Source organism: Crocuta crocuta, unplaced genomic scaffold, assembly GCF_008692635.1.
Source record: "Crocuta crocuta isolate KB4526 unplaced genomic scaffold, BGI_CrCroc_1.0 scaffold93, whole genome shotgun sequence".
In the NCBI taxonomy this organism is placed as follows: domain Eukaryota; kingdom Metazoa; phylum Chordata; class Mammalia; order Carnivora; family Hyaenidae; genus Crocuta; species Crocuta crocuta.
In genome coordinates, this window is record NW_027529641.1 from 9,647,475 (window position 1) to 9,674,804 (window position 27,330).

Below are 27,330 nucleotides of genomic sequence, written 5' to 3' on the forward strand. Positions count from 1 at the left end.
TGCCATGCTCTCATCTGTGTACTGATGAGACAAGGCTAAACTAGGCTGTGGGACCAGTGGGGTGATGGTAAGAAGCCTGGGGAGCTCCCAAATTCTTAAACTCCTAAAAGTGGGTAGGGACTGGTGGGGTGAAGCTCACCCACTGTCCCTCATCCACTTGTTTTTCTTATTATTTCCCCATATCTTATGACGTCGATTTTCTTCTATTTTTATTTTTGTTAGTTCTTTTTTGGATATTTTCCTAAAATTAGCAGGACATTTATAAACATATGGTTTATAAATTTGTGGTAGACCTCCAGCTGACCTCCGTGCTGTCAGTGTGGAGCACGATGAGGGACTCCATCCCACCAACCAGGAGATTGTGACCTGAGCCAAAATCAGGAGTCAGATGCTTAACCAACTGAACCATCCAGGCGCATGCACGCACGTGCACACACATACACACACACCACACACACACGCACACACACACACAGATTATCCTGACAATGAATTACATAGACCTTAGTCAAACTTCTAGTATGATTATAGAACAGTAGGAGATACAGAAGAAGATGCAAATTAATATAAGATCCATCCATTCCTCTCAAAGAAGTTATGTTCTTGTTAGTGAGGCAAAACATAATTCAGATTACACAATACAAGATTCAAGTAACAGATCAATCCAGAAATTTTCTCTTTAGGTTTTAAGATAATAACAAACGCTAGTTCCAGAGAGTGAAATTGAAAGTAATTTTTCACTTAAACTACTTATCTAGAGGTAGGAGAAACTCAAACACTCCCATTTTTCTGCAGAGGAAATGAGGTCCAGGGTGGAAAAGATCCAGGCAAAGTCCACTATAAATTATTGGCAGATAATGACTCAAACCTGGCCTTCTCATTCCTGTAAAGTGTGGTATTACTCTGCTTTGCTTTAAGTCTAAATTTTAGATGTTCAGATATAATCCAACTAACCTGATATGGGTATCTAGCTATATAAATGATAAAAAAAATTGCTAAACATCTATATTTGCAATTCTCATCATCATCAAATAATTACTAAGTACTACATTATGCAAATTGAGTCCAATCTCTACATTAAAAATTTGCAGGAACATTAAATTGATTATGATCATTGTATTAATTTGCTAAGATTGCCATAACAAAGTACCATAGACCAAGTGACTTAAACAACAGATATTTATGTTCTCACAATGCTGGATGCTGGAAGTCTGATATCAGGGTATTAGCTCATTGGTTTCTTCTGAAGCCTCCCTCCATGGCTTGCAAATGGCCACTGTGTATTTCTCACATGGTTTTTCCTCTGTATGCTTCTATGTTCTGATTTCTCCCTGTAATGACCTCAGTAATAATGGGTGAGGGCTCATCCTAATAACCTCATTTTAACTTAACTACCTCACTGAAAGATTCTATTTCTAAATCAGTCACTTTCTGAGGTACTGGGACTGAAGACTTCAACACATGAATTTCAAGAGGGTACATAATTTAGTCTATAACAGTCATTTAAATTTTTCAAAATCATAAAAAAAGAAATAAAAAAATATCATGAGAACAAAGGATTCCAAATTTAAGGAGAAAAGTAAAGGAAACTTCATTTCAGGTCCCTGTGTTACAGTGCTTCATACACTGAGGATTCTACCTCTACTCATAGAAGTCACCCTTCTTCATCTGGCCTCAGTCCTTCATGCTGCAGCCTGACACCACTCCTTCCCAAAGTCAGCCTCCTGTCAACAAGAACCCACATCACCTACTCACAGATGCTCAGGAGCACAAGAAAGTCATAGGCATCACATGGGAAACCATGACAGGCCATGGGGCATGTGAGTAAACTTATGTCCATTCATGTGGTTTTGTTGTTTTCAGGGAATAGTAATTTATACATTAATTAATTTATGTATTTAATAGATTATGTAGTAACTGATTGTACACTTACCTAATTAATAATTAGTCCATAATTATTAATTAAAATTAATATTCTAATGTTTTAACAATATATAATTATTAATATAATTATGTTTTATATTAAATTAACATAATGTATCATGTTATGTTAATATATAATTAATCCATTTTTACTAATAGTAATTATGTATAATATACATTAATATGGAATATATATTTTACATAATATATAGTTATGATATATTAATACATAGTGCTTTTATATTACTTTTATTATATCATATACAATTACATTATATTATATTGTGTTGCATATAAAGAATTTATATAAAATAACATAATGACTTTATATATTTAATTATACATTAATTATTTTAAATATATAACACATACTAATGCATATTAATATATTATTGTTATTTTAATATAGTAAATAATTAATATACTTATACATGTAATATATAAATGTATTGCTATATATTTATATATGTTTTATATTACTATATTTAATATATTGACATATTGACATAATATATTAATTTATAACATATAAATATATTAATATATAAGTTATATATTATACTATATAATTACTAAATTTTAATCATGTTGTCAGGTCTTTAAACACCGTCTCTGTATCTTTTCTTTCTATTTTGTTTAATTTTTTTTTATCTGAGAGAGAGAGAGACAGTGTGAGGAGGGGAGGGTCAGAGAGAGAGGGAGATACAGAATCTGAAGCAGGCTCTGAGCTAGCTGTCAGCACAGAGCCCAACGCAGTGCTTGCACCCACAAACCATGAGATCATGACCTGAGCCGAAGTCATACACTTAACCGACTGAGCCACCCAGGCACCCCAGTCTCTGTGTCCTTGAATGTTACTACATTAACTATGAATGTATATTTGACCCTGGTAGGCACTTAGCTTTTCTGAGCCTCAACTTCCTTATTTTCAAAATGAGGACAATATATGCCTGCCTGTTAGGAAGAACTGATAAAAGGTTAGGGTTGGGGAGGTGGGGAGGTGGACACAGTTCAAGCTATAGCCTCCTAATGCAATCATTTCATTCTTTGTACTTAGGCTTTCCAGGTATAACTTGTTCCTCATGTGGAATATTACATTGATTAAATTGCCTCTAGCTCTTCAGCCATCAGATGTTTGTCCCTGGCAGGCTGATGCAATTAGGGAGCTAATAACTGGATCAATAAGGAAAAGAGCATGTTCTTTCATATTTTCCATCTGTTCCAATGATTCATTTAGGGCTTTCTGTATGTCTCGCCACCGAATATATGCTTGTTAAGAGATATGAGACCATGACATGTAGGAGAAGATAGGAAGGGAGAGGATCTGGATAATTCTCTGGAAAAAGTCCAGGAATGTCATCCGTGCAGGGAGGAGGCATCCTGAGGCAGGATATGAAGAAAAGTCTCATATATAACTTTATATACATAAGAAATGTTTTTAAAGATATTTATTGTCTGGAAAATTTATTTTATTTTAGTGTTGCATGAAACTCATTGGGCTGAAGTCATGGAGGACTATTTAAACAGCATGGGAGGTAACACACTGCTTGTCCCAGGAAGGATTCACTGCTCTCCATGATAATCTCGGTGCAATACCATTTTGTGGAAAACCCATATGGCTTTGTCTAATTCAGGGTCCCTCATGTAAAAGTTAGAATTTTAGTTTTTGGCTTATTTGAAGATAATGTATATATAAATGTATAAATATAATGTATATATTATGATTAGAATTTGTTATTATAAAATATAAATAGAATAAAACATTGGCTTGTATTTCAAAAAAGGTTAGGGGCAAAAATTTGATAAAGAACTTATCAAACTCAACATCAAAAAAAATAAGCAATCTAGTTAGAAAATGGGCAGAAGACATAAACAGATATTTTTTTCCAAGTAAGACATCCATGAAAAGATGGATGAAAAGATGCTCAACATCACTCATCGTCAGGGAAATACAAATCAAAACAATCATGAGATACCACCTCACACCTGTCAAAATGGTAAAATTAACAACACAGGAAACAACAGATGTTGGTGAGGATGCAGAGAAAGGGAAACCCTCTTGCACTGTTGGTGGTAATGCAAACTGGTGTAGCCACTTTGGAAAAGAGTACAGATGGAGGCTCCTTAAAAACTTAAAAATAGAACTACTTTATGACCCAGCAATTGCACTACCAGGTATTTACCCAAAGGATACAAAGCTCTGATTGGAAGGGGCACATGAACCCTGATATTAATTGCAGCATTATCAACAATAGTCAAATTATGGAAAGAACCCATCAAGTTATGGAAAGAACCCATCAGAAATGTCCATTGACTGATGAATGGATAAAGAAGATGTGGTATATAGATAGATACAGATATAGCTGTTATATATATAACATATATTCCAACACATATCTATACCTATGTATATAGCCCTATAGAGAGATATACCTATATGGTGGAATATTAGCCACGAAGAAGAATGAAATCTCAACATTTGCAACAACGTTGATGGAACTAGAGTGTATCATAGTAAGTGAAACAAGTCAGTCAGAGAAAGACAAATACCAGATGATTTCACTCATATGTGAAATTTAAGAAACCAAACAAATCAACATACGGGAAAGAAAAAGAAAAGAGAGAGGGAAACAAACCATAAGAGACTCTTAACTATAAAGAACAAACTGAAAGTTGATGAAGGGGTGTTGGGTGGGGGGATAGGCTAGATGGTTTATAGGTATTAAGGAGGGCACTTATTGGGATAAGCACTGGATGTTTTATGTAGGTGATGAATCACTAAATTCTATTCCTGAAACCAATTTTACCATATATGTTAACTAACTAGAATTCAATAAAAGTTGAATTAAAAAATTAAATGCTTAATTAAAAAGGAAGAACAATTGTGGCAATGGTAAATATGACATGAGGATGAAATCCATATAATGCAAATCACATAATAAAGATCATTCCCTACCCAGAGATTGTTGATGTGGAGCAATGTGGCAATGCCTGGGTTATGTCCCTGCAGAAAGAATCATGCTCCCTTTGTTACAAAGGGACCACTATAGTTGCCACTTGCAGATAGCATAGAAACTCTGTAAAGTTCTATTAAATTGGGCATACAACCTCACCTTGCCACATGACTCCTCAAACAAGTATCAATTATCTTACATTTAGTTTTGCTGTTCATGGGGAAGGCTGCTTTCAACACTTATGCCACAGTGAGGTGAGTGACACCAGGTAATTTTGTTTGGGAAATTAGGAGCTTGAGGTTTATTTAAAAAAATTTAAAAAAAGGAAAAGAAAGAAACTAGAGTGGGAGGGAATGTATTAGTAGAAAATCTCAGAAAGAATTAGTAATTTCCTTGGCTGCTCCCAAGGCAGGTGCTTACAAGCCTCTACAGCTTCCTCTTCCCTGAACAAGTTCAGCAGAAGATACAACGCGCTCACTTGCCACCAATGAGATCAATTATGAGAGTTTCTAACACAGAATCAAAATGAGGAAGATGGAAAAAAAGAAATGAGGAAGATGGAATTTAAGCTCAAAAGACTGTTACAGTGGAAATCTCTGAAGAAAAATTGTGTAAGAGGTTTTCCCACTGTTTTATTACTAAATATATTATTAATATAAGCAATAGCCACTGGGTTCTGGTTGAGGTCTGTGAGCAATGTGATGAGGCCCATTTCATGTGCTGCTTCTAGTCCTGTGTTTGTAGTTCCTATGTTGGAGGGACACATTTGGGCTCATATAGGTTACACACATTCCAGGATACTTCTGCTTCCCCAGCACGTACTTCAGGTGATAGCTTGAAGAAAGGACCAGATAATACCTTGGATCTAAATGGGAAGAAAGTGGAACTTTTGATTGGTGTTAGAATTATTTGGTTGATTTACTATTTTGTGTTGAATTGAAAAGTAATAACTTATTTAAACAAATACTACTTATTATATGCATATTTTATTTTAATATATAAATTATATATATTTATAAGCATATAAAATTCTATTTGGTAATAAAATATATTATAAGATAGTAATAAAGCAAAAGAGGGAAAAACAGTATTCACTTACATCTTGACCCCATGCCCCTCCTGTGTTCTTTCCTTATTGATGAAATTGACTGCTAAAGTCCATTACTCACTATGTTTTGCAGAGAAAAGAGAAAAAGACAAGACCCTCCAATATTACCTCCTATGGCCAAATGTGGTCGCCACCATTTGGAAAATACTTTGGCTATATAATATCACACATTAGGGACTAACTTTATAATTTTTCTATCATCTTCCTCTCTGTCAGAGTTTTCTTGAGCATTGCATAACCTGGGTCCAGTGAGGACAGAGTCAGAGCAACTGTATGAGCCAGATGCAGTGTAGGCTTTCAGAATGGGGGAAAACTAAGAGCAAAATGTGATAGCAGCTCTATTAAATCCATGAGGGTCTCCAAAGGCCTAGCAATAGCAATTAGTATTCAACTATTGAGAAAGGTTTAAATTCAGTATCCACAAAACACTAACAACCAAGACTGAGTATGAACATGGTTTATGTTTCCATATAAGATGAACATTTTTAACGTTTTTACTTATTTTTGAGAGAGAGAGAGAGAACATGAGCAGGGGAGGGTCAGAGAGAGAGGGAGACATAGAATCCAAAGACAGTTTCCAGGCTCTGAGCTAGCTGTCAGCACAGAGCCCATGGTGGGGCTCGGACCCACGAACCGTGAGATCATGACCTGAGCTGAAGTCGGATGCTTAACCAACTGAGCCACCCAGGTGTCCCAAGATGAACATTTCTCACACCTGAATACATTAAGACTCTGCCAGGTAGAATATTCATGGGTCTGGGAGAACATACTGCTCACCTATGCTGGACAAGCTGGTCCAGTAGACCAGTGCAATGGAAACAACACACAGCACATTGTAAGCAAGGCTACTCATTATCAGTACACCCATCTAGATCAAATAAACAATAATTAGGTCACAAAAGGGGGTATTTTGGGGGTGCCTAGTGGCTCAGTCCGTTTAGCATCTGACTTTTGATTTTGACTCAAGTCATGATCTTTGGGTCATGGGATTGAGTCCCATGTTGGGCTCCGTGTTGAGTGTCGAGACTGCTTAAAATTCTCTCTCAAAGAGCCTGGGTGGCTCAGTTAGCTAAGCATACAACTGGCTCAGGTTATGATCTCATGACTTGTGAGTTCAAGCCCCATGTAGGGCTCTGTGCTGATGGCTCAGAGCCTGGAGCCTGCTTCGATTTCTGTGTCTTTCTTTCCCTCTCCCATTCATGTTCTGTCTCTCTCTCCTTCAAAAATAAATAAACATAAAAAATTTTTTTAAAAGAGTCAAAAAAATTCTTTCTCTCTCTTCCTCTGCCCCTCTCTCCCGCCTCTCAAATAAACACAACAACAACAACAAACAAAAGGGGGACTTTTTGGTGTTAATTGCATTGGGAATTGTCAACAGGACTCAAGAAAGAAAGATAAGGTTACAGATGCATATTTCCATAATTACACATCACTGTTTAAAAATTATCTCTCAGTAGATAACTTAAAAGTGTGTGTACATATATATGTGTATATATATATGTATGTGTACATATATATTATATATATATATGTAGAGGGAGAAAGAGAGACAGAGACAGAGGGAATTTTTCTGTGTGAATGTATTTTCTGCTATAACAAAATAAACATCAAATGTAGCTTCTTTGAACTGAAGTAAAAAAACAAACTGTTAGAGGAAAGGAAAACTCAGAATGGACAATAGATTGGGGTTTTGGGATTCTCAGATGAAGAGAGAACCAGTCCCCCATCTTTTGGAAGTATCTGTCTACATCAGCATCCTCATGGTGATATTTTAAGGAATAGAAGAGCAATTTCATGCTAACAGAACTGGACAAGAAAGCCCTATCCAGCATGGCACTTCCTCAGGTTGGGCTGTGAAGAGGTATTCTTTGTTGCAGTCAGTTAATTTATATTTTAAACATCTGCTAGAATATAATGAAATGACTCCCTCTTAATCATCACTATCAAGAATGAATAAATACATGCATTTATCTTGTGCACAGTAATTGGCTACAAAGCATTCAGCAATACTTTCATTAGGGTGATGAGATCCAAAAATAGATGCCAAGTATGTTTACTGGAAACTAATAGATTCACCTGAAGTGTAAAAAGTTCCTATAAATGCAGTGGTTTGCAGAGATGTGTGTGGTTGTAGGGTGCACATGTGTGCACTAGCATGCATATGTGTTTTGGAGGGAATTATGGGATGGAAGAAAGCTAATAATTCATTCTTCTACCACGTTAAATTATTCTTTAGGCATTAAGATGCATATTTAGTGTAATTCACTTCCTTTGGTATAATCATTGAATGGATTACCCTACTCATTCCTCTAATGTTTGAGTTTGAGATCCCACTAAGAAGTCTTTGTTTCTATGAGCTCCATGGTAGCCTGCAGACATCAGTGGGTTCCCTTTGTGTGTCATATAGGAGGTGTTGCACCACTGTCTTCCTCCTTTCTGTGTCTGAGAGTAGACTTTGATTAATTATAATTGCATATTCAAAGCTCTCACCTGGGTCTTACTAGGAGTAACAGTACGGTAGGCAGGATTTTGGTTTCCATGACCCCCAATCATCTGATGTTACACCTGTGAGTATGTTACCATGGAAACAACAACAAAAAACAAAATAGTTTGGTCCCTGGAAGTGGGATGTTTCTGTAAGAAATCCCTAAAAATGTGAATGCAGCTTTGAAATCATACAGAGGCCAGAGGCTGGAAAGATTTTCAGGAGCCTGATTTTAGTATAAGCCTTGAGTGCCTTATCAGACTGTTAGCAGAGATGGATGCTAAGGATTCTGGTAGCGAGGACTTAGAGGAAGTGAAGATCATTGTACAAAAATCCTAAATTCCCTCAGAGAATGCCTGTGCACCACAGGCAGGCTGTAGGAAATATGCACTTTAAGTCTGCTGCTGGTGGGAACACTTGGAGAATGCTGCACGTGAAGGCTCAGAAGAAAGGGAGGACTATGATTGGGAAATGGAGGAAGAGTATCCATGTTACATAGTGAAATTGTGTTCTGCAGTTATGCAGAAAGCAGAATTTGTATATGACAATCCTGGTCATTTAGCTGCAGAGATTCTCAAGACCAGTGTTAAAGGTGCAGCCTTTCGTCTTGCTGTTTATAGTGAAATATGAGAAGGGAGAGAGAAATCGAGGGAAGAGCTGTTAAGCAAGAAGTGAAAAGGACCGGATGGTTTGGAAAATTAGCCTATTCAGAAAGTAAAAGCCACTATAAAGGAGATATTCACTGTCAGGAACGTGTCCTCTAGAGACAAGTAGAGTATGGTGGCCAACCTTTTGCTAGTGCCTTCGAATGACCAAGAGGCTTGACTTTATGAAAAGGTGATTATTCATTCGATGGTACAAAAGGCTTTTGGAAGCGACTAAGAATGTGTGAAGTCAGATATTTCAACAAATTCAGGAGAAGAAAGTGCAGAAAATTAGCATCATCGTGTCCATGAAAGTGAAATCAGTGAAGCCCACAGTACAACTGTTACCAAGTAGAACTGAGGGTGTACTCAAGACCAAGACCTGTCTCTTTCTCTCAGTTGTCCCGGTTTTGGCTCCTTTCTGGTGCTCATAACTGTAACATGAAAGACTATGTGCAAATGAAAGAAACTGAAATTGAAGCAGAGCCAATCAGAGCTAGGAAACTCCACACTTGGAGGAAGGAATCTGAGGGGGACTTGATGCAAACAAAGATTATTTGAGCTATGTGTCAAAGGATCGCATTGGCCTAAAGACTCAGGGGAGCCCATGGGTACTGCTGATCTCTTGTCTTTCCTAGGATTTGAGTCTGTTGAGTGTAAGAAATGAATCACATCATTACATAGCCACATCTTTTTTCCTTCTTCCACTGAAGCAAAATGGGTGCTGCCAGAAGGACTTGGGGCTTTCAAGAACGACCAAACATTTACCAGAGTAGCTGTTCCAGTTTTCATTCCTTCCAACAATGAATGAATCATCCATTTTCTCTGCATCCTTGCCAGCATTTGGTAGTGTCACTTTTTTGTTTTAGCCATCATGATAGTTGTGCAGTAGTATCTCATTGTAGTTTCATGCATGCTTATTTTCTTGGTTCTACCCCATCATGATGGCCTACAAGATCCTTAAAGGTTTAGTTGGTTCTTCTTATCTTGACCACATTTTCTTTGCTTATGTCAGGTTTATTCTTCCTTCTTCCATGCCCCAGAGATAAAAAGCAACTAAAGAAACTCTAACCTTGAAAAGGCTCATCCCTCCCTGGAATATAGTGCATTTAGAATTCTTTGTATTTTTAGGTCTCAAATGGGTATCACATAGGTTGATTTTAGAATAATTTAGGTTTTTTTCCTTGTTATAATGTGAACAATAGCTTCTTGTAAACTTTTACACCCTAAGAAGTTAAATGCCCATTACTCTGTTTAGCCAGCAGAGCCCTAGAGAAGCCTGATATGTCACCTGTGGTAGCATACAGTGCCTTTAGAGATTGGGAGCTACTGGTTTGGTTTTGAATAGGTTTGAAAAAAAAACTGTTACAGTGTCTCCCCCATGATTTTATCACTAATCCTATCCATCTTTTTCAAAGTGCTATTCTCACCAAAAGATACTTGTCTCTATTTCACATGTACACCCCACAAATCCAGTAAAATCAGTTATTCTAATATATCAAGTGGTTCTAATTTTCTCTCATTCAAGGCTTGAATCTGATAAATGCTAATATTGGGAACTTATGTAAGTGTTACTTAGGTTACTATCTCTCCATCCATAAATAAGATCACAATATTTTTTATTACATAATTAAGTCAATTTCTTTTTTTTCATAGTTTATTGTCCAGTTGGTTTCCATATAACACCCAGTGCTCATCCCAACAAGTGCCCTCCTCCATGCCCATCACCTCTTCCCCTCTCTCCCACCCCCATCACCCTCAGTTTGTTCTCAGCATTCAAGAGACTCTCACAGTTTCCTCCCCCTTCTCCCCAACTATTTTTTCCCTTCTCCTCCCCCATGGTCCTCTGTTAGGTTTCTCCTTATCCACTTATAAGTGAAAACATATGATATCTGTCCTTCTCTGCCTGACTTATTTCGCTCAGCGTAACACCCTCAAGTTCCATCCATGTTGCTACAGATAGCCACATTTCATTCTTTCTCATTGCCATGTAGTATTCCATCGTATAGATAAACCACATCTTCTTGACCCATTCGTCAGTTGATGGACACTTAGGCTCTTTCCGTGATTTGGCTAATTTTGAAAGTCTTACAATGAACACTGGGGTACATGTGCCCCTGTGCATCAGCACTCCTGTATCCCTTGGGTAAATTCCTAGCAGTGCTATTGCTGGGTCATAGGGGAGTTCTATTGTTAGTTTCCTGAGGAACGTCCACACTGTTTTCCAGAGGGGCTGTACCAGTTTACATTCCCACCAACAGTGTAGGAGGGTGCCCGTTTCTCCACATCCTCGCCAGCATCTAGAGTCCTCTGATTTGCTCATTTTAGTCACTCTGACTGGCGTGAGGTGGTATCTCAGTGTGGTTTTGATTTGTATTTCCCTGATGATGAGTGACGCTGAGCATCGTTTCATTTGTCTGTTGGCCATCTGGATGTCCTCTTTGGAGAAGTGTCTGTTCATATCTTCTGTCCATTTCTTCACTGGATTATTTGTTTTTCGGATGTGGAATTTTGTGAGCTCCTTATAGATTTTGGATACTAGCCCTTTATCTGATTTGTCATTTGCAACTATCTTTTCGCATTCCGTTGGTTGCCTATTAGTTTTATTGATTGTCTCCTTTGCCGTGCAGAAGCTTTTAATCTTGATGAGGTCCCAATAGTTCTTTTTTCTCTTGATTCCCTTGCCTTTGAGGATGTGTCAAGTCATAAATTGTTGCGGTTGAGGTCAAGGAGGTTGTTTCCTGCTTTTTGCTCTAGGGTTTTGATAGGTTCCTGTCTTACATTCAGGTCCCCTATTTTTGTGTGTAGTGTAAGAAAATTATCTAGTTTCATTCTTTTTTTTTCTTTCATAGTTTGTTGTCCAGTTGGTTTCCATATAACACCCAGTGCTCATCCCAACAAGTGCCCTCCATGTCCATCACCCTCCTTCCCCTCTCTACCACCCCCATCAGCCCCCAGTTTTTTTTCAGTATTCAAGAGTCTCTCACGTTTGCCTCCCTCCCTCTCCCCATCTATTTTTTACCCTTCTCCTTCCCCATAGTCCTCTGTTAAGATTCTCCTGATCCACTTTTCTTTGGCATGTTGCTGTCCAGTTCTCCCAGAACCATCTGTTAAAGAAGCTGTCTTCTTTCCATTGGATACTCTTTCCCACTTTGTCAAAGATTATTGGCTGTACATTTGTGCGTCCAATTCTGAGTTTTCTATTCTATTCCATTGGTCTATGTCTCTGTTTTTGTGCCAATACCATACTGTCTTGATGATGACAGCTTTGTAGTAGAGGCTAAAGTCTGGGATTGTGATGCCTCCCATTTTGGTTTTCTTCTTCAATATTACTTTGGCTATTCAGGGTCTTTTGTGGTTCCATACAAATTTTAGGATAGTTTGTTCTAGCTTTGAGAAGAATGCAGTGTAATTTTGATTGGGATTGCATTGATTGCTTTGGGTAGTAATCACATTTTAACAATATTTATTCTTCCAATCCGTGAGCATGGAATGTTTTTCCATTTCTTTGTGTCTTCTTCAATTTCCTTCATAAGTTTTCTATAGTTTTCATCATACCGATCTCTTATTCTTTGATTAGGTTTATTCCTATGTATTTTATAGTTTTTTTGTGCAATTGTGAATGGATCAGTTTCTTGATTTCTCTTTCTGTTGCTTCATTATTTGTGTACAAAAATGCAGTCGATTTCTGTACATTGTTTTCATACTCTGCAACTGTGCTGAATTCATGGATCAGTTCTAGTAGGCTTCTGGTGAATTCTTTTGAGTTTTCTATGTAGAATACCATTTCATCTGCGAAAAGTGAAAGTTTGACTTCTTTTTTGCCAATTCTGATGCCTTTTATTTCCTTTTGTTGTCTGATTTGCTGATGCTAGGACTTCCAGCACTATGTTAAACAACAGTGGTGAGAGTGGACATCCCTGTCATGTTCCTGATTTCAAGGGGAAAGCTCTCAGTTTTTCCTCATTGAGGATGATGTTAGCTGAGGGCTTCTCATAAATGGCTTTTATGATGTTTAAGTAAGTTCCTTCTATCCCGACTTTCTCGAGGGTCTTTATTAAGAAGGGATGAGCACTGGATGTTATGTGGAAACTAATTTGACAATAAACTATTTGTAAAAAAAATAAAAATAAAACTTTAATACATATTAAAAAAAAGAAGGGATGCTGTATTTTATCAAATGCTTTTTCTGTATCTATTGACAGGATCATATGGTTTTTATCTTTTCTTTTGTTGATGTGATGTATCACATTGATTGATTTGCGAATATTGAACCAGCCCTGTAACCCAGGAATGAATCCCACTTGATCTTGGTGGATAATTCTTTTTGTGTGCTGTTGGATTCGATTTGCAAGGATCTTGTTGAGGATTTTTGCATCTGTATTCATCAAGCATATTGGTCTGTAGTTCTCTTTTTTTGCTGGATCTCTGTCTGGCTTGGGAATCAGAGTGATGCTGGCTTCATAAAATGAGTCCGGGAGTTTTCCTTCGATTTCTATTTTTTGGAATAGCTGGACAAGAATTGGGATGAATTCTGTTTTAAACATCTGGTAGAATTCCTCAGGGAAGCCATCAGGTCCAGGGCTCATATTTGTTGGGAGATTTTTGATAACCTATTCGATTTCTTCACAAGTTATTGGTCTTTCAGATTTCCTATCTCTTCCTGTGTGAATTTTGGTAGTGAGTGTGTGTTTAGGAATTTGTCCATTTCTTCTAAGTTGTCCAATTTGTTGGCATATAATTTTTTATAGTATTCCCTGATAATTGCTTGTATTTCTGAGGGGTTTGTTGTAATAAGTCCATTTTCATTCATAATTTTGTCTTTTTGGGTGCTCTCTCTTTTCTTTTTGAGAAGCCTGGCTAGGGGTTTGTCAATTTTGTTTATTTTTTCAAAAAACCAGCTCTTGGTTTCATTGATCAGTTCAGCTGTTTTGTTGGATTCTATATTGTTTATTTCTGCCCTGATTTTTATTATTTCTCTTCTTCTACTTGGTTTGGGGTGCCTTTGTTGCTCTCATTCTAGTTGCTTTAGGTGCACTCTTAGATTTTGTATTTGTGCTTTTTCTAATTTCTTGAAATAGGCCTGGAGTGCAAGGTACTTTCCTCTATTGCCTGTTTGACCCATTCGTTCTTTAGCAGGGTGTTCTTTAACTTCCATGTTTTAGGAGGTTTTTCCAGAATTTTCCCTTGATTGATTTAAAGTTTCATAGCATTGTGATCTGAAAGTGTGCATGGTATGATCTCAATTCTTTTCTATTTATTGACGGCTGCTTTATGACCCAGTATGTGATCTATCTTGGAGAATGTGCCATGCGCACTTGAGAAGAAAGTGAATTCCATGGCCTCAGGATGTAGAGTTCTAAATATATCTGTCAAATCCATCTGCTCTAATGTGTCATTCAAGTCCATTGTTTCTTTAGTGATTTTCTGTCTAGTTGATCTATCCATTGCTTTATGTGGAATATTAAAGTCCCCTGCTATTAGCACATTCTTATCCATAAGATTGTTTCTGTTTGTGATTAATTGCTTTATATATTGGGGTCTCCCATATTTGGTACGTAGACATTTACAATCGTTAGCTCTTCCTGATGGATAGACCCTGTAATTGTTATATAATGCCGTTCTTCATCGCTTGTTACTGCCTTTACTTTAAAGTCCAGTTTGTCTGATATAAGTATGGCTACTCCGGCTTTCTTTTGACTTCCAGTGGCATGATAGATATTTCTCCATCCCCTTACTTTCTATATGAAGGCGTCCTCAGGGCTAAAATGAGTCTCTTGTCGACAGCAAATAGATGGATTTTTTTTCCATTCTTCTACCTTATGTCTTTTGACTGGAGTATTTAGTCCATTTACATTCAGTGTTATTATTGAAAATTCTAGGTTTAGAGTCACTGTATTCTCTGTAGAATTCATGCTTGTGGTGGTGTCTCTGGTACCTTGTCTTCCTTGCAACATTTCCTTCATAGAGTCCCCCTTAGGATTTCTTGTAGGGCTGGTTTAGTGGTGATGAATTCTTTCAATTTTCATTTATTTGGGAAGACTTTTGTCTCTCCTATTCTGAATGACAGGCTTGCTGGATAGAGGATTCTTGGCTACATATTTTTTCTGTTCATCACAATGAAGATTTCCTGCCATTCCTTTCTGGCCTGCCAAGTTTCAGTAGATAAGTCTATAACTACTCAGATAGGTTTCCCTTTGTATGTTAGCCTTATATTCCTAGCTGCTTTCAAAATTCTCTCTTTGTCCTTATAGTTTGCTAGTTTCACTATGATATTTTGTGCAGAAGATCGATTCAAGTTATGTCTGAGGGGAGTTCTCTGTGCCTCTTGGATTTCAATGTCTGTTTCCTTCCCCAGATTGGGAAGTTCTCAGCTATAATTTTTTAAAGTAATCCTTCAGCACCTTTCCTTCTCTCTTCCTCTTCTGTAATTCCTATGATGTGGATATTGTTCATTTGTTTGTATCACTCAGTTCTCAAACTCTCCTTTTGTGCTCCTGGATCAGTTTATCTCTCTTTTTCTCAGCTTCCTCTTTTTCTATAATTGTGTCTTCTAATTCACCTCTTCTCCTCTCTGCCTCTTCACTCTGTGCATTGGACACCTCCATTTTATTATGCATCTCATTTATAGCATTTTTAAATTCATCACAACTATTTTTAAGCTCCATAATCTTTGTAGCAATAGCTTCTCTGATGTCTTCCATGCGTTTTTCAAACCCAGAGATTAATTTTATGACTATTGTTCTAAATTCTTGTTCAGTTATGTTGCTTATATCTGTTTTGAGCAGTTCTTTAGCTGTCACTTCTTCCTGGTATTTCTTTAGAGGAGAGTTCTTCCATTTCATCATTTTGACTAGCTTTCTGTCTCTTGTTAATTTTAAAAGCTTGTTATGCACTCTGCACCTGTGAGTACTGCTGTATTAAACAAGGCTCTTTGACTGTCCAGGGCCTGTCTATTCAGGAAGTGTTCTTTGAATGGTGTCTCTTGGTCTCTCTTGTTGAGACTTTGGTTATTTTATTTCTCTACTTATAGTGGTATTTGGGGCTCTCCACCATGTCTACTTTGGCTTGTTTCTTGAGGGAGCCCTGTGAGGTTGTCTTCTTAGTGGGCTCTCTCTCTTTTCCTCCTTGAGTCCTGTAGTTCAGTGTCCTATGGCTTCAGGCCTTCTCTGAGAGATGGGGGTGAGAGAAATGTACAGAGATCCCTACTTCTCTGCCATCTTACCTCTCTCTGAGATCACAGTATCAACCCTCTAGTCTTTCTTTACAACTTGGAGTGTGTAATGCATTCACCAACGTGAGCACTATTTTGATTACTTCAGATATATTGACTCTTACGGGAAGAACATCTTGCATTTCAACAAGTAAGCAAGCACTATCATATTCCTATGTTATTTTATTTTATTTATTTTAATTTTATTTTGTGAGAGAGTGAGAGAGAACACACAGTTGCAGAAGTGGGGGATGGGCAGAGAGAGATTATCTTAAGCAAGCTCCGCACCCAGCATGGAGCCCGATGCAGGGCTCAATCTCATGACCATGAGATCATGACCTGAGATGAAGTCAAGTGTCAGAGGCCTAAGAGACTGAGCCACCCAGGTGTCCCATGATTCCCATTTTAAAGCACAGATACCATATGGGGCTTGTCTAAGACTGAAGCCAGGAAGTGTTGATCTAAAGACCATGGTCTCTGGACTTTGGATTGTGACCAAAGACCCACATGGGTCATGTCCAAAGACCCATATACTGTCCCAACTCTTTCAGAGAGCACACTGTGATAGTTTCTTTCCAGCCTCCCGCTAGCTTGTTGTGCAGTCTCTTTTTTCTCTTCTTTACCCAAGTTGTCTGCTAAAATTCTGTTTTAGACTAAATTTTTAAACTGTTACAACTCCTTTAGTAGTTTATGTTCATTTTATTGNCCTTCAGCACCTTTCCTTCTCTCTTCCTCTTCTGTAATTCCTATGATATGGATATTGTTCATTTGTTTGTATCACTCAGTTCTCAAACTCTCCTTTTGTGCTCCTGGATCAGTTTATCTCTCTTTTTCTCAGCTTCCTCTTTTTCTATAATTGTGTCTTCTAATTCACCTCTTCTCCTCTCTGCCTCTTCACTCTGTGCATTGGACACCTCCATTTTATTATGCATCTCATTTATAGCATTTTTAAATTCATCACAACTATTTTTAAGCTCCATAATCTTTGTAGCAATAGCTTCTCTGATGTCTTCCATGCGTTTTTCAAACCCAGAGATTAATTTTATGACTATTGTTCTAAATTCTTGTTCAGTTATGTTGCTTATATCTGTTTTGAGCAGTTCTTTAGCTGTCACTTCTTCCTGGTATTTCTTTAGAGGAGAGTTCTTCCATTTCATCATTTTGACTAGCTTTCTGTCTCTTGTTAATTTTAAAAGCTTGTTATGCACTCTGCACCTGTGAGTACTGCTGTATTAAACAAGGCTCTTTGACTGTCCAGGGCCTGTCTATTCAGGAAGTGTTCTTTGAATGGTGTCTCTTGGTCTCTCTTGTTGAGACTTTGGTTATTTTATTTCTCTACTTATAGTGGTATTTGGGGCTCTCCACCATGTCTACTTTGGCTTGTTTCTTGAGGGAGCCCTGTGAGGTTGTCTTCTTAGTGGGCTCTCTCTCTTTTCCTCCTTGACTCCTGTAGTTCAGTGTCCTATGGCTTCAGGCCTTCTCTGAGAGATGGGGGTGAGAGAAATGTACAGAGATCCCTACTTCTCTGCCATCTTACCTCTCTCTGAGATCACAGTATCAACCCTCTAGTCTTTCTTTACAACTTGGAGTGTGTAATGCATTCACCAACGTGAGCACTATTTTGATTACTTCAGATATATTGACTCTTACGGGAAGAACATCTTGCATTTCAACAAGTAAGCAAGCACTATCATATTCCTATGTTATTTTATTTTATTTATTTTAATTTTATTTTGTGAGAGAGTGAGAGAGAACACACAGTTGCAGAAGTGGGGGATGGGCAGAGAGAGATTATCTTAAGCAAGCTCCGCACCCAGCATGGAGCCCGATGCAGGGCTCAATCTCATGACCATGAGATCATGACCTGAGATGAAGTCAAGTGTCAGAGGCCTAAGAGACTGAGCCACCCAGGTGTCCCATGATTCCCATTTTAAAGCACAGATACCATATGGGGCTTGTCTAAGACTGAAGCCAGGAAGTGTTGATCTAAAGACCATGGTCTCTGGACTTTGGATTGTGACCAAAGACCCACATGGGTCATGTCCAAAGACCCATATACTGTCCCAACTCTTTCAGAGAGCACACTGTGATAGTTTCTTTCCAGCCTCCCGCTAGCTTGTTGTGCAGTCTCTTTTTTCTCTTCTTTACCCAAGTTGTCTGCTAAAATTCTGTTTTAGACTAAATTTTTAAACTGTTACAACTCCTTTAGTAGTTTATGTTCATTTTATTGGATTGCAAACAAGATTTTTAAAAATAAATCAGAACAATAGTGAAATAAAATTTTTGACTCCCCACAGACAAGGGTATCGTTTTGTGAAATTCAATTTCAGAGGTGTGTGTGTATATGTGTGTGTGTGTGTGTGTGTGTGTGTGTATTTACGTATGCGCACACGGGCGCACATGTGTGTATTTGTGTGTGTATTCAGATGCATGTGTCAAGAAATAAAATATCTATCTTAATGTGGGTGATGGTTTAAAAAAAAACATCTGTAGGCCAAGAGGGGTCAGAATATATCCCCAGAACCAACTCTATCTCTGTGTAGATTTCTGTTTTATCATTTATGACCCTATTGTGTCACTTAGGAAATCTCTATTACCATATAGTTATAGTTAAACTCTTGTATTCTCTTTTTACTCTTCATTGCTTTGAAATTTGCATTAGGTTTATAAGCCACTTGTTATTGATTTTATGTGCACCGTGAATGAGATATGTATTTTCATTTTTTGATATAAATATTTCAGTATCCTAATGCCATTTATTGGAAAGGCCACACTATCTCCACCATTCTTCAGGGCACCTTTGTCTCTAATCTAAGCTTTCTATGATATTCCATAGGGTTTCTTTAAAAAATCTTCATGCCAACACCACACTGTCCTAATTATCAATGCTTTATAATAAGTCTTGATATCAATAAAACAATTCCCCACATCTTGTTCTTCTTGAAAAGTATTTTGGCTATTCCTGGCATTTTACATTTCCATAAGAATTGGAGAATCTGCTTCCAATTGCCATTTGGTGGGGGGAGAGGTGAACTATAGACATCTGCCTGAGTTTGCATGAAATTCATTGGCTAAGGTGAAGGAGAATTTACATTTTAAAAGTATTCACTGTTCCAAAGTCTGAACATAGTGTGTTCCAAACTTCTTCCTTCAATTTTCTTTAATTTCTACCAATAATTTCAGAGTCTCTTACAGATAAGTCCTGCAAATTTTTGTTAAATTTCTGCCTCTGTAGTTGATAGTTTATGCTATTTTCATTGAGTTATGATTGGCATACAAAAGAGCTGTACATATTTAATGTATACATCTTAATGAATTTGAAGATAAGTTTATATCCAGGAAGCTGTCCCTATAAACAATTCCATAATCATTGCCATCACTTCTAAAAGTTTTCTCTCCCTCTTTTGTGTGTGTGTGTGTGTGTGTGTGTGTGTGTGTATGTATGTAATAACATTATTTAGCATAAGATGTAAAGTTTCAAATATACTATACAGTGTTACTAACTGTATGTTCCATGCCATATAGTACGTCTCTAGGACTATTCCTCTCGCATAACTGAACTATGGACACTTTGACCAACACCTCCTTGATCTTCCTTTTCCCAGTGCCTTGTAGCCATCATTTTATTCTCTCTCTCTTTTTCTAATGTTTATTCGTTTTTGAGAGAGAGAGAGGCAGAGTGAGAGCTGAGAAAGGGCAGAAAGAGAGGAAGACACAGAATCTGAAGCAGGCTCCAGACTCCGAGCTGTCAGCACAGAGCTGGATGCAAGGCTTGAACCCAGTGAACTGTGAGATCATGACCTGAGCAGACGGTGGACTCTCAACCAACTGAGCCACTAAAGCACCCCATTATTCTCTCTTTCCATGAATTTAACTATTTTAGATTTCTGTTATAAGGGAATCATGTAGGTTTTGTTTTTCTGTATCTGGCTTATTTTACTTAGCATAATGCTTTCCAAGTTCATTATTATTGTAACAAATGACAGAATTTGATTTTTTTCTTGTGGCTGAATAATATTCTTGCTACGTATATGCCACATTTTCTTAATCCATTCATCTGTTGATGAGCATTTAGGTTATCTTCATGTTTTTGCTATTGTAAATAATGATTCATGAACATGAGAGTGCAGATATCTCCTTGAGATACTGGTTTCAATTCTTTTGGGTATACACCCAGAAGTGAGATTGCTGAATCATGTGGTATGTATTTTTAATTGTTTGAGGAACCTCCATACTGTTTTCTACAGTTGCTGTATCAATTTACATTCCTACTAATAGTGCAAAAGGGTTTTATTTTCTCAACACCATGGCTAATACTTATTTTAATATTTTTGATTATAGCCATCCAAACAGGTATGAGGTGATATCTCATTATTGTTTTGAGTTGCATTTCCCTGATAATTACTAATGTTAAGCATATTTTCATTACCTATTGGCCATTTGTATGCCTTCTTTGAAGTAATATCTATTCAGATCTTTCGCTCATTTCCAACTGAATTATTTCTCCCTTCCTTCCTTCCTTCCTTCCAAGTTGTAGGAATTCCTTATATTTTTGGATATTAATCTTTGTCAGACATATTATTTTCAAATATTTTTCTCCCATTCTGTATATTGCCTTTCACTTTGATGATTGTGTCTTTTACTGTGCAGAAGATTTTTAGTTTAATGCAGTCCCATTTGTCTATTTTTGCTTTCATTGTTTGTGTTTTTGGTGCCATATGCAAGAAATCATTGCCACAGTCAATGTCAAGAAGGTTTCTCTCTATTTTCATCCGTAATTTTTATAGTTTCAGGTTTTGTTTATCTTTAATCCATTTTGAGTTGATTTTTGTGTACAGTGTGAGATAGGGGTCTAATTTCATTCTTTTGGATATGGATATCCAGTTTTCCCAACACCATTTCTTGAAGAGACTCTTCACTCCCTATAGTGTATTCTTGTCCCCAACCCTCTGTTGAAGATCAGTTAACCATAAATATATGGATTTATTTCTGGATTCTCCATTCTGTTCAAATTCAGTGTAGTTGCAGGATACAAAATTAACATATAAAAATCAGTAGCTTTTCTGTAGACTAACAATAAAATATCTGAAAAGTAAATCAAGAAAACAATCCCATTTACAATAACTACAAAAAGAATAAAGTACTTAGGATTAAACTTAAGCAAGGAGATGAAAGATTTGTACCCTGCTTGCATTCTCTCACAAAATAAATAAATAAACGTTAAATAAATAAATATATATATACATAAATAAATACAAAAAGACTGGAAATTTTAATAATTTATGTTATTTTAAATTATATATTAAGTTTTTTAAATGTTTATTTATTTCAGAGAGAGAGAGAGAAAGAGAGAGAGAGAGCATGAGCAGGGGAGAGGCAGAGACAGAAAGACACACAGAATCTGAAGCATGCTCCATGCTCTGAGCTCTCAGCACAGATCCTGATGCAGAGTTTGAACCCAAGAACCATGAGATCATGACCTCAGACAAAGCTGGACACCTAAACAACTGAGTCACCCAGGAGTCCCAAATTGTATATATATATTAAGGTTTATTTTTTACTCGAATATTTATCTTTAACAGATAAATATTTTTTTTCTTTACACAATCCCTATGCCCTTATTAAGCTAGAAAATAAAAAAATAATTTCATAGAAATTTCTCCAACTGTCTCATAAATGTCTTTTTACAATTGGTTTGTTGAAATTAAAATTTCAAAAGATTCATACATTATACATTTAGCTGATATGATTATGAAGTTTATTCTATTCTGTAACAGCCCTCTTCCTTTTTTAATGTCAATAATTTATTGGTGAGATGGCTCAATTTTCTTGCAGAATGTCCTGCATTTTCAACTGGCTGATTCCTTATTGGCATCATATAATGGTGTCATTCCTTGCCCTCATGACCCTCTTCCTCAGTCAATTTAGTGTAAATTGGTTTGATGAAAGTTTAACATTTTGGGGAATAATAGATCACAGATCCTGTGAAGTTCCTATGGAATCACATCAGAAATTGGTCCCACTTTAATAATGGTAAGATTGATTTGTTTGTGGGTTATTGGACCAATCCCTCCTTTATAAAGTTCTCTATTAATCTTTCACATAAAATTGATTTTGAATTCAATAATGGTGATTGCCTGGTTCTGATAGGGACTCCATTCATGTTGAGACTCTAACAGTTCTATCATCTACAGGTGATGGCAGTTTCCACTATTTCATTCTAACCCTTCTTTATTTATTTATTTTTCTGGACATAATGCACTGGTTAGAACTTCCAGTATGAGCAAGAATTCACCTCTTGCTCCTTTCACCAAAGGGAAAGCTTTCAAAATATCTTCATTAGATTAGTTACCTGATTATTTCTTTGTAACTATTGGCATAATCAGTAGTGGGGAAATACATTGATTATCTTTCCAGTGTAAGATCATCCTTGCAATCCTGGGGTAAAACCAATTTGGTAATGACTTATTGTTGGCAGATCTAAATTTCTAATATTTTATAGAATGTTTAGTTAGGAACATAAGTGAAATTGGCCTTTAATATATTTTCCAATTTGAGATGAAATGTTTTGATATCTAGATTTTGCCTCATAAAATTATTTGGGAAGTATAGGTTTTATTCTTTGAGACCATGTCAGATTGGTGCTACACTTTTCCATGAGGGTAACACTTGTGGGTGAAGTCATTCAGACTTGGAGTTTTTGTTGGAAGGCTAATGAATCTAGACACATTTTTTGTAGTGTTATTCATATTTTTATCCTATGTTAACTGTGGCAGGATGCATTTTTGGGGGACTTGGTAACTTTATTTAATTTTTTTATGATGGGGGGCATGAAATTGTTGCTCCATTTTTTTTGTTCACATTATTTTGGTCCATTTTTTCTTTGTCCATTCTTTTTATTACAATTAGTCTTATCAGAATTTATCAGTTTTATTATTTTTTTCAAGAAACAAGCTAATTTTATGTAGTACGTTTCCTTTTTTATTTTGCTATTTTCTGCTCTTTTATTTATAATTTCTCTCTGTCCATTTTATTAAAAATATGGAAGGATGTACCATGTGCATAGATTAGAATAACTTAATATTGCTATGCAGTCCCAATAAAAATTCCTACAAGTTTTTTTTTTTATTTTGTGTAACTTGGCAAGCTGACTCTATACTCTACGAGGTGTGTGATCAAACCCAAAGAGAAATGACAGACTAGGAAAAATATTTGCATCTAAAAATTGCATAATAGACAAATGACTATATAGACAAATAATTAGTTTTCTTAATCATTCTACAAGTCAATAAAAACCCACAAAAAATCAATATTAAAACATGCAAAGGACATGAACAGTCAGGTCACAGATGAGGAACAATAAATGGGTCACAAATGTAAGAACAATATTCAATCACACTTATTTAAAACTAAATTTAATAAAGTAAAAATGTATTACAGAATTATAAAAATGATATACCCACATATATAAAGGGACATTTCAATAATAAGACAACCATGCCATAAACTAGTAAAGGCAAAGAATATTTGAACAGCATTATTAGCATGCTTGACTTGATGAGCATATGGAGAACTCTGAACCCAATAGAATCCTATGAAATTTTAGCAATGTTAGAAGATACTAGACCACAAAGCCAATCTCAGTTAATACCAGGTAGTCTATTTAATATAGATATTAGTGTCTAATAAGTATTCAAAATGAAAATCGATGACAAAATGTAGCCAAAAAAGCCATATTTCTTTGGAAATGAAAAAATGTATTGCTGAATAATTCAAGAGGTAAGGAAATCACAATGGAAATGATGAAATATTTATAAGTAAATGATAAAGAATGCTATGTATCAATACCTAAGTGATACTGCTAAAACGGTAATTAGAGGAAAATGTAACTTCAAGTACATCCATTAGAAAAGACGAAATATTGATCATTATTGAGCTAAATTTTCAAAACAAAGAGTATAATCCCAAGAAGAGAGTAATCCCAAAGAAAGAAGAGAAAGTACAAGAGAAAAACACAAAAGGAAAGCACAAACAGATATCAGTGAAAGAGAAAGCAAAGAAGCCATGAAGGTGGTCAGTCAAGCCAAGAGCTAGTTCGCCAAGGACTAGTAACAAACTAGACACCTGGAAAGATGAATTATTTATTTTTCCTCTGGGAAGATTTTTAAATTGCAAATTCAATTTTTTTACTTGTTATGGTTCAATTCAGATTTTCTACTTCTCTTTGAGTTGGTTTTGTTAATTTATGCCTTTGTAGGAAATTATTCATTTTATCTGAATTGTCTAATTCATTGGCATAATGTTATTGATAGTATTCCCTTATAATAATTTATAATACTACTATTAATAATTTCCTTTTCATTTCTGTAAATTCTCCAATAATATCTCTTCTCTCTTTATGGTTTTCCCTTTCCCTTATTTTTTGACAGTCTACCTGAAAGTTTAGCAATATTGTCAATTTTTCAAAGAACCAATTTTCAGTTCACTGATATTCTCCATTGTTTTTCTTTTGTGTATTTATTTATTTCCTCTCTAATTTTTATTATTTCCTTCCTTCCTCTTGTTTTAAGTTTAGTTTGCTTCATTTCTAATTTTTAAAAGTGGGAAATTAACTTAGTTCTTTCTTCTTTCCTAATACAGTAATTTAAAACTATAAATTTCTCTGTAAGCACTGTATTATCTGTCCCATGACTTTTGATATGCCATGGTTTCATTTTGTTTGATATTAATATAGTCACTTTAGCTTACTTTTGGTTACTATCTGCATAGTATGTTATTCTATTGTTTTGCCTTCAATTTATGAGTATTTTTGGATCAAAACTATATTTTAGATCTTTTCTTTTTACTCAATCCAAAAATCTGACTTGGGTGGAGTGTTCAATCCATTTACACTTAATGTAATTATTGACATGATTGAATTTACATGTGTCATTTTACTATTTAATTTTTATGTCTCATAAATTTTATTTCCTGTGTTGTTTCTTTACTGTATTGTTTTTGGCAGTGAGTACATATTTTCTATTTCACCATTTTAATTACTTTGTTATCATGGTTGCTTTCAGTATATTTTGGGTATTATTTTATCAGTGGTTTTTATGGTGATTACATTATGTGTCTTAATTTATCACAGCAACTTCAGATCAATACTAATGTAATTTAAGTAAAATATAGATATTTTTTCCAATAAAGCTCTGTTTTCTCCCCTCTTATTTGTGCTGCTATTACCATTTATATTACACCCACATGTGTTAAAATTCAAAATAAATATAGAATTATAATTATTATGCAAATGAGTTGAGAAGATAAAAGCACGTAATACATCTACATTTCCTATGTAATTACCTATACCAGTCCATTTTATTTCTTCATGTGGATTCAAGTCACTGTCTGATATCATTTCTTTTCAGCCTGATAGATTTTTTAAGTATTTCTAAGAACAATCTTCTAGCAAGGACTTCTGCTCTTCTTTGTTTATCTGGGAATGTCTTTAAATCATATTCATTTTTGAAGGGTTGGTTTATTGAATACAAAATATTTGGTTGATTTTTTTTCAGGCTCTTGAATGTGTCATCCCACTGCTTTCTAGACTCCATTGTTTCTTATGAGAATGCACTTCAGAATAAGATGTTAACTAATTGTGGTTTCTCTGTACTTGATGATCTATTTTTCTCTAGCTGCTGTGAAGATTTTCTCTTTCAACAATTTGATTTTCATTTGTCCAGGTGTGGATTTTTTTCAGTTTCTCCTACTTGGAGTTTGTTGAACTTATATGTGTAGATTAATGTTTTCTTTAAAATCAAATTTGAGGGGCGCCTGGGTGGCTCAGTCAGTTAAGTGTCCGACTTCGGCTCAGGTCATGATCTCACGGTTGGTGGATTCAAGCCCCGCGTTGGGCTCTGTGCTGACAGCTAGCTCAGAGCCTGGAGCCGGTTTCAGATTCTGTGTCTCCCTCTGTCTCTGACCCTCCCCTGCTCACACTGTCTCCATCTCTCTTTCTCAAAAATAAATAAAACATTAAAAATTTTTAAAAATCATATTTAAGATTTTTCAGCTGCTGTTCCTTAAATACATCTTATGTCCTTTTCTCTCTTCTTCTTTGAGGCTTTGTTCAATTAAAAAACTTTGTCTTTTATATTGAATAATCTCTATTTCCATATCCTCTGGTGTGCTTACTGTTGCTTCTGCCAGCTCAGAAGTGCTGTTGAATCCCTCTAGTAAATTTTTTGGTTCAATGATTATACTTTTCAACTCTGAGATTTCTATTAAGTTCTTTTTAAATATAATTTATGTGTCTTTGTTTATATTCTTTATTTGATAAGCTATCACACTTTTCTTGTATTCTTAAACATAGCTCCCTTTATTCTTTGAACATATTCATAATAGATGCTTTAGTGTCTTTGTGTGCTGAGTCCAACATTTGGACTCTCTAAGCACCAGTTTGTATTGACCACTTTCTCTCTTGCACATGGGTAACACTTCCTTGTTTCTTTGCTTGTCTCCTAGTTTGTCGTTGTTATTGCCATTGAAAACTGAATATTTTAGATTTAACAACACTGGATCCTAATTCCACCTTCTTTTCCCAGAATTGCTGTTGTCGTTCCTGTCCCATACATCTTTTGTTAAATTGTTTACTGACTTGTCTGGATTAACTCCCTAGTCTCCCCCAGAACAGTATACAGTTGAAGAAGTCTTTCTCATTAAGAAAAAAAAATCTTGTTTTTGTTTGTTTGTTTTTGTAAGCCAGGCTTCCTGCTAATACCTCTGGGTCAGCATAATTTAGGGATTATCCACTGATTAGCCAGAGTTTGTGCTTAAATATCTTTGTCCAGTTGGGCCATTGGTTCTGATTCTGACTTAGGGGAGCACACTGAAGATTCAGGAACACCACAAGTCTTCCTGGACTCTGCCAGGTATTCTTATTTCTCCTTCAAGCATCACAGTAATTAGAGATGGGAGGCTAGTCAGAGCCCTTTTCAGTTTTGTCTGATACATTTCTTGATATT